This window comes from Molossus molossus, unplaced genomic scaffold (assembly GCF_014108415.1).
Source record: "Molossus molossus isolate mMolMol1 unplaced genomic scaffold, mMolMol1.p scaffold_m16_p_14, whole genome shotgun sequence".
Taxonomy (NCBI): domain Eukaryota; kingdom Metazoa; phylum Chordata; class Mammalia; order Chiroptera; family Molossidae; genus Molossus; species Molossus molossus.
Window position 1 is genome coordinate 83,228,635 of NW_023425349.1, and position 8,849 is coordinate 83,237,483.

At 39.2% G+C, this 8,849-nt stretch overlaps 1 pseudogene; it reads left to right on the top strand.

The window, feature by feature from the left end:
• The first annotated feature begins 1,708 nt into the window (after nucleotides 1-1,708).
• Nucleotides 1,709-2,081, top strand: LOC118629350 (annotated as a pseudogene).
• Nucleotides 2,082-8,849: the final 6,768 nt, after the last annotated feature.

The window sequence follows — 8,849 nt, forward strand, 5'->3', positions numbered from 1 at the left end:
TTTTATGAGCTGTTTTCTCCAGTTAGGGTCACCTGCTCATTCTTGAAGCAGTCACAGTGGACAAGCGGATGTGACTCTCAGTAACAAGTCTACTCTTAGAACCAAGTATGAGGTCATTGCCTTCTGAAGACCAAAAGTATGGGAGAGGTGCTGCCCCCCAGGAAAATTTGGAAGCTAGTGGCAGAGGAAGGGAAGATTGATTCTGAGTTAAAAAGGAAAAGCAACAACTGTTCACTAAGGCACCTTTCAGCTCAAACCCACAACTGCTCTCTGCCCTCACAGACATGCCCTTACCAGGAGCAACAATGTGGCCGTTAATACGGAAAAAAAGTCACTGTATTGGTGATGAGAGCTCTGGAGAAACTGATGTTTATGCATTTTGCCCGCATCAGTGTCCAGTGCTACCGCCTATGAACTAAGATGGTAGGTTTTAGCTTTGGTCAGTTTCCAAAGATCACTAATGCCTCTGGAGAGTGTGAATGTGCCTCAAGGAAACATGGGTCTCTCTCTCTGTATCTAAAAATTCTGGATAGGAGCTGAGGGCCGCATTTGGCGATGTTCAATTTTGTTCTCCGCTAGTCAACTCTCAAGTGAACTATTCTGTACAAATCTACTTCAATTATGTATTAATTTCAATATTATTACATGCAGTACACAACTGCTACTCATTAAAAATTAATCTGGATTCTATCGGTTTTACTTAGTATTCATTATAAGGCAACGCTCCCTTTTTTTGTAAAGGCCTCCAGATAAATGTGTTGCTCTACATAACCAAGAGGTGATTTTCCAGAAATAGAAATACCTTAATGAGAATTCCACCTGCCTTTACCTGTTACTCTTCCTTGAGCAGCTTCATTCACGACCATCAATAAGGAACTGGCCGTCGGAAGAATGAACAAGAACCGGTTAGGGACAGCATTTGAGGACTCTGTTCTTCTAGGTGTTGTTGAAGTTGGACCCCTGAAATTTTATACTCATTTCACTAGTAATGAGTATAGAATGTATGTCTTTGCCTTCAACTGCCTTGCTCTGAAGATTCTGCAGCAGGGATGCTTTTGTTTAAATGTTGACAAGACACCCCAGTGTTCTATTTCTCCGTATCTATTACAGACAGTACTTTCCCATGCAGATAGGTGCAGAGAAAAATAATGATAATGCTTAAATTGTGTGCAGGGAGAACCACATGGAATTGCAAAAAAAAGAAAAAGTCTCAAGCTCTTTTCTCTAAATCTGAAAATAATAGGCAACATTTAAGGAGACCCGACTATGTGACAGTTACTGAACACATATCTTACTTAATCCCAAGGTGAGTACTATAGTTGCTCTCACAGTGAAGTTTGTGTTGTTTTCATAATACCTGAGAAGGATCTCTACACATGCTCACAATTAATGAGCAATACTTTAACAAAACAACGCCCTAACCCTGAATTCACAATGCCACACAATTTACAGAGAAAACTACTTTTTGCAGTGCATTTGGGTCTCATCTCTCCTGACAATATCAAATTAACATTTAAAAAATAAGTTAAAGAATACATACTGGCTTGGGCATTATTTTCTTAATACTATATAGAAATTGATGCTTCACGTCAGGCTATTTCATGAAAATATTGGCTTTAAACTAGAACCGACTCAAAGAGAAGTTTGTTTTAAAAATAATTATTGTGACAATACCTTGTGTTCTTTCTTTCCAACTTGGGCCAGCATAATGGTTCCCACAAAGAAGGGTGGGGAGAAGGGCCGTTCTGCCATCAACAAGGTAGTGACCAGAGAATACACAATCAGCATTCACAAGTGCATCCATGGGGTGGGTTTCAAGAAGTGTGTCCCTCGAGCACTCAAGAAGATCTGGAAATGTGCCATGAAGGAGATGGGAACCCCATGTGCACATTGGCACCAAGCTGAACAAAGCTATCTGGGCCAAAGGAATAAAAAATGTGCCATACCGTATCTGGGTGCCGTTGTCCAGAAAACGTAATGAGGATGAAGATTCACCAAACAAGGTCTATACATTGGTCACCTATGTACCTGTTACCACTTTCGAAAATCTACAGTTAATGTGGATGAGAACTAACTGTTGATTGGCAAATAAAGTTATAAAATTGCAAAAAGTAAAATTCTTGTGGCTGTTTCTCAGTGAGCCACACCTGAACAGGTTCACACCCTACCTTTCCCTTGACTTTCTCCTTAGCTCTAGTTAACAAACAAGTATAAGAAGTATAAAATGTGCCAAGCTAATGCATTAGTTGACCTATTGATGCAAGTACAGAAACCATCGCCAGTTAACATAAGTAAAAAATAAAATGCATAGTGGAAAGTTAGGGGTCTGATACAGGGCATTACAAGAAACCAAAGGCAGGGAGCATCCAGACTTGAAAAGATCATGGCAATAGAAATGGGATGTGGGTCAGGAATTCCTTCTTTGTTTTTTTATCTGTGACATTTCTACTCTGTTTTCAGAACAGTCTTCTCTTCTTCTCACCCACATGACAGCAAATGCTTACTCATAGCTCCCAAGTCTAAATGGTACATGTTGACCAAATAGGAAACTATGCTTTCTCCCTCTCTCTCAGGGCCAGTTTCAAATATTTGAGATAAATAATGTGAAAGGCCCAACTGGAATCAGATGTCCGCCTCCGGACTATTCACCTGTGACTGGGAGGCGGGATCAACATGGCTATAGGACCCATCAGAGCAGGTTGAAAACAGATGACAAAAAAGAGGCAGTGACTGTGAAATGGGTGGATGCCCTAAAGGATAACTTATTAGTCTGAGTTCTACAGGGAAACAATCAATAGGATATTGGCTCTAGTTACATAGATAGATCAATTAAAAGAAATTGACTCACACAATTATTGAGGCTGAAAAGTCCCAAGAGCTGTGGTCAGCAAGGTGGAGACTCAGAAGAGCCAATGGTTGAGTTCCAATTTAAGTCTTGATGGTATAAATTTCCGTCCAGGGGCAGGAAAAGGCCAATGTCCCAGCTCAACAGTCAGGCAGGTGAAGTTCCCTCTTGTTCAGCCTTTTTGTTCTATTCAGGTCTTCAGTTGATTGGACAGGCCCGACCCACCTTAGGGACAGCTATCTACTTTACTCAGTCTACCAATTCAACTGTTAATCTCATCCAGAAACAGCTCACAGATACGCTCAGACTACTGCTTGGCCCAATGTCTGGACACCCCATGGCCCAGTCCAGTTGACACATAAAATTAATCATCACCACAAACTATAGTCTATTATGGACTCTAACCAGATAGACCTAATTTGAATATTAATTTGATGTTTTAATTTCTTGCAGCAATATCAATAATGTCAACAATGAAATTTTGTTAATATAAAATTGCTATCTACTTGGAAGGGAAGTGGAATGCCAAACAGATGCCTTGACCCAAACTGTATTTCTAGAGTACAACCCATCACAGATTCTCTCAAAACAGACATTGGCACAGGTAACTCCATCCCAGTGTCCTCACCAAAGATGACAAAGTAATGAAGAGGAATTTCTCAGATACAGATACTTTCAGATACATTCTGAAGATTTTAGACTTTTTATGTCATCATATTCTTCCTACTTAAACAGATATGCATCTTATGATACCAAGTCCAAACGGATGGAAGTGAACTTAAGAGTTACCCCAGTTGTGAATCTGATGGCTTTTTGCAGAATTAAGTTTAAGCAGAATTCAAAACACAATGTTTATTTCACTCATGTGAAGATAACTTATTAGTCTGTTGTTTGCATTATTAAGCAAGTTTGAAAGGTTAAACACTCATGTTCTAAATTATAGAATAAAGGTTACCCTCATTCATCTCCTGTTGCAGAAAAGAAGTATGTTAAGAAGAGAAAATATAAACAATTTTTGAATGCTTATACTTTAAATAATTCATAATCATTTATTCTCTGAATACTTGAATACCTACTATGTGGCAGAATTGGCCCTAACTGTAAGAGATTTACTTTAAATACAAAATGTATGTTTTCTTATTGTTATTTGGCCCTGTTAAATTGTAGTGATATACCAAGTCTTATCTTGAAAACAAAACAATAATATTCTTTTAAGAATATGTCAATCTTTTAAATATTGAGCATTTACATACTCAGAATTATTCTGAAAAAAAAATCAGGTTATATCTTATTCATTTTTCAGATACATAAAAAATAAAAGAAAGAACATGAGAGAGAGAATATGGTAGAGTAAATGGGGCAAAATGTAAACAATTGGCAGAATCAGACAAAAGAGTCTAGGGGAGTTCTTTATACAGATGCTTCTCAACTTATGATGGGGGTTATATCCTGATAAATCCCCAATAAACCCATCTTAAGTTGAAAATATTGTACGTTGAAAGTGCATTTAACACTACATTCTAGAGTATCAGTTATTCACTCTTGTTTTTTTAAATCCCCACCTGAGACTTCCGGTCAAGATGGCAGCGTAGGTAAACGCGGTATTGCCTCCTCCCACGACCACATCAAAATTACAGCTAAACTACAGCACAACCATCATTCAGAACCACCTGACACTGAGCTGAATGGAAGTCCTACAACTACAAAATTAAAGCAGCAGCCACACCAAGACTGGTAGGAGAGGCAGAGGCTCCTGCCAGGAAGAGAATTCCCCATAACTTCTGGCTGGAAAAACCAGCGGGAACTGAGGCTCAGGGAAGCTGACGCAGCTGGAGCCCCAGGCAGCTCCTTAAAGGGCCCGCGCATGAACTTATTGGACTCTGTCCCTCTAAGCTTGGAGGGAAGGCAGCTCGAGGGGCACCAGAGACATACAGGGAAGAACTGAGCTGTTTGGCACTGGAGCGAGGGCTGTAGAGGGGGCTTTCTCCGGGACAAATGTGCTGTCAGAGGCCTTTGTTCCTTTGGTGAGCCTTTCCCTGGGGCGGCAGACAGCCGCCATATCTGGGACAACAGCAACCTGGTTTATACTGTTTGTCCCACCCTAGTGATTCCCTGAGGCCTTGCTCCATTTAACTTTCAAGCCCACCCAACCTTTTGCCAGTTGCTTTACCATAGGATTGGTCTGTCTTGGATCCTGATTCAGGTTTTCCTAAATTCTTTCAAACAAGCAGCATCTGGTCTCAGCTAGCCCCATACCTCTCATTAAATAGTACATAGAAACAAACACAGGGAGGCAGACAAAATAAGAAGACAAAGAAACAGGTCTCAAATGAAAGAACAGAACAAAACTCCAGGAAAAGAACTAAGTGAAATGGAGATAAATAACCTAATAGATGCTGAGTTCAAAACACTGCTTATAAGGATGCTCAATGAACTTAGTGAGAACCTCAGCAAACTTAGTGAGGGCCTCAAGAGCATTAAAAAAGGACCATTCAGAAATAAAGGATGCACAGTCAGAAATGAAGGAGGCACTAACTGAAATAAAGAATAATTTATACAGATTCAATAGTACAGTAGGTAAAACCAAGAAGCAAACTATCAATTTGGAATATAAAGAAGCAAAAACACCCAATCAGAACAGCAAAAAGAAAAAAGAATCCCCAAAATGAGGACAGTGTTAGGAGCCTCTGGGACAACTTCAAGAGTGCCAACATTCACATCATAGGGGTGCCAAAAGGAGAAGAGACAGAACAAGAAATCGAAAACTTATTTGAAACAATAATGGCAGAAAACTTTCCTAACTTGGTGAAGGAAACATACAAGTCCAGGAAGCACAGAGAGTTCCAAGCAACATGAACCCCAAAAGGCCCACACCAAAACACATCATCTTCAAAATGCAAAAGTTTCAAGACAAAGAGAGAATCTTAAAAGTAGCAAGAGAAAAGCAGTTAGTTACCTACAAGGGCTTTCCCATAAGACTGTCAGCTGATTTCTCAAAAGAAACTTTGCAGGCCAGAAGGGAGTGGCAAGAAATATTCAGAGTGATGAAAAGCAAGAACCTACAACCAAGATGACTCTATCCTGCAAAGCTGTCATTTAGAATCGATGGCCATATAAAGAGTTTCCCAGACAAGGAAAAGCTAAAGGAATTCATCACCACCAAACCATTATTTATAAAATGTTGAAGGGTCTTCTTAAAGAAAAAGATAAAAAATATGAACAAATAAAATGGCAATGAATACATATCTATCAACAATTGAATCTACAAGCAAAACGAACAAGCAAAACAGAAACATTCTCATAGATACAGAGAACATTTTGTTGGTTGCCAGATGGGAGGGGGTTTGGGGAATGGGTGAAAAAGGTGAAGGGATTAAGAAGTACAAATTAGTTGCTAGACTGACAAACCTCAAAGGTAAGGGGTGGGAAGAAATAAACCAAAGAACTTATATGCATATATGCATAACCAACGGACACAGACAACAGTGTGAGGAAAGGCAGGAGGCGGGTGAATTGGGGAGGAGGGGATCAATGGGGGAAAAATGAGGAACATCTGTAATACATTCAACAATAAAGATAAGTTTTTTTAAAAAAAGAAAAGAAAATATATAAAATTCAAAAATCTAAAAATAAAAAGAATAATTTCCAGAGAATCAATACTAGAGTAGGTAAATCCAAAAAGCAAATCATTGATTTAGAATATAAGGGAGCAGAAAACACCCAATCAGAATGGCAAAAAGAAAAAAGAATCCAAAAAAATGGGGATAGTGTAAGGAGCCTCTGGGACAACTTCAAGCGTGCCAGCATTCACATCATAGGGGTGCCAGAAGAAGAAGAGAGAGAACAAGAAATTGAAAACTTATTTGAAACAATAATGGCAGAAAACTGCCCTAACTTGGTGAAGGAAACAGATATAGAAGTCCAGGAAGCACAGAGAGTCCCAAACAAGTTGAACAAGTCCACACCAAGGTACATCATCATCAAAATGCCAAAGGTTAAAGACAAAAAGAGAATCTTAAAAGCAGCAAGAGAAAAGCAGTCTGTTACCTACAAAGGAGCTCCCATAAGACTGTCAGCTGATTTCTCAATAAAAACTTTGCAGTCCAGAAAGGAGTGGCAAGAGATATTCAAGGTGAATATCCTACCAAGATTACTCTATCCTGCAAAGCTATCATTTAGAATCAATGGACATATCAAGAGTTTCCCGGACAAGAAAAATCTAAAGGAGTTCATCACCATCAAACCAGTATTGTATGAAATGTTGAACGGTCTTCTTGAGGGAGAAGAAGAACAATAATATGAACAATAGCCCTGGCCAGTTTGGCTCAGCAGTTGGAGTGTCAGCCTGCAGTCCAGAGAGACCCCGGTTCAGTTCCTGCTAGGGGCGCATGCCTTGGTTGTAGTTTGTCCCTCGCCCTGGTTGGGTTGTGTGGGTGGCAACCACTCAATGTGTTCCTTTCACATCGATGTTTCTCTTTCTTTCCTTCCCTCCCACTCTATCTGAATGAAATGTCGAGGGGTGTCCTCAGGTGAGGATAGGTAAAAAAAAAAAAAAAGAACAATAAAATGGCAATTAATACATATCTAGCAACAATTGAACCTACGAACAAAACGAGCAAGCAGAACAGAAACAGACTCATATATACAGAGAACTTTTTGTTGCTTGCCAGATTGTTGGGATCAGGAGTATGGGTGAAAAAGATGAAGGAATTAAGAAGTACAAATTGGTTGTTAGACTGATGAACCTCAAAGGGAAGGGGGGAGGGAGGGCAAGATGAGCTAAAGCAAAGAACTTCTATTCATATATGCATAATCAATGGACAAAGACAATAGTGTGGGGAAGAAAGGAGGGGGGCAGGATTGGGAGGAGGGGTCAATGGGAAAAAAAAGGGGGAACATCTAATACACTCAACAATGAAGATGAGTTAAAAAGAAATCCTCATCTGAGGATATTCTTCCATTTATTTTCAGACAGAGTGGGAGGAAGAGAGAGAGATCTATGTGAGAGAGACATATTGATTGGTTTCCTCCTGCACAACCCCGACTAGGGCCAGGGACTGAACCGCAACTAAGTTATGTGCCCTTGACCAGAATCAAACCCATGACTCTTTGGTCTGAGGGCCAATGTTCTAACCACTGAGCCAAACCAGCCAGGGCTGTTTACCCTTGTTATCATGTGCCTGACTGGGAGTTGCAGCTCGCTTCCACTGCCCAGCATCATGCCTACATCCAGGCCAGGAAAAGATCACAATTCAAAATACAAAATACAGTTTCTATAGAATGCATACCACTTTTGCACCAAAGTAAAGTAAAAAAATCCTAAGTCGAACCATTGTAAGTCGGGAACTATCTGTACTATGCCTGCAACTTTTCTGAGTGTATTTAAAACTATATAAAAATTCAAGTTACCCCAAAAATGAAGATATTTTTAAAAAGAACCCCATAACATTCAACAATTCCACTTCTGGACATATACTCAAAGGAAATGAAGTCAATATTTTGAAGAAATATCTGTATTTCCATGTTCATTGCAGCATTATTTATAATAACTAAGATAAGAACAACAGGTTTCCATTGATGAAAGAATGAAGAAAATGTAATATATATATATATATATATATATATGTGTGTGTATATACATATATATGTGTGTGTGTGTGTATATATATATATATATATATATATAGAGAGAGAGAGAGAGAGAGAGAGAGAGAGAGAAAGGGAGAAAAAGAGGTGACAGAATATTACGCACCTATAAAAAAGGAAATTATGCCATTTGCAACAACATGGATAGATCTTAAGGTCATTATACTGGGTGAAATAAGTCAGACAAAGACAAATACTATGTGGTCTCACTTATATGTAGAATCTTATAAAATAGAATCATAGAAACAAAGAGATTGATGGCTCCAAAGGCAGAGGGAGAAATGGGTGAAGGTGGTCAAGAGTAATAAGATAAAGAAGTTCTGGGGATGAAATATGCCGCATGTGACTATAGTTAACA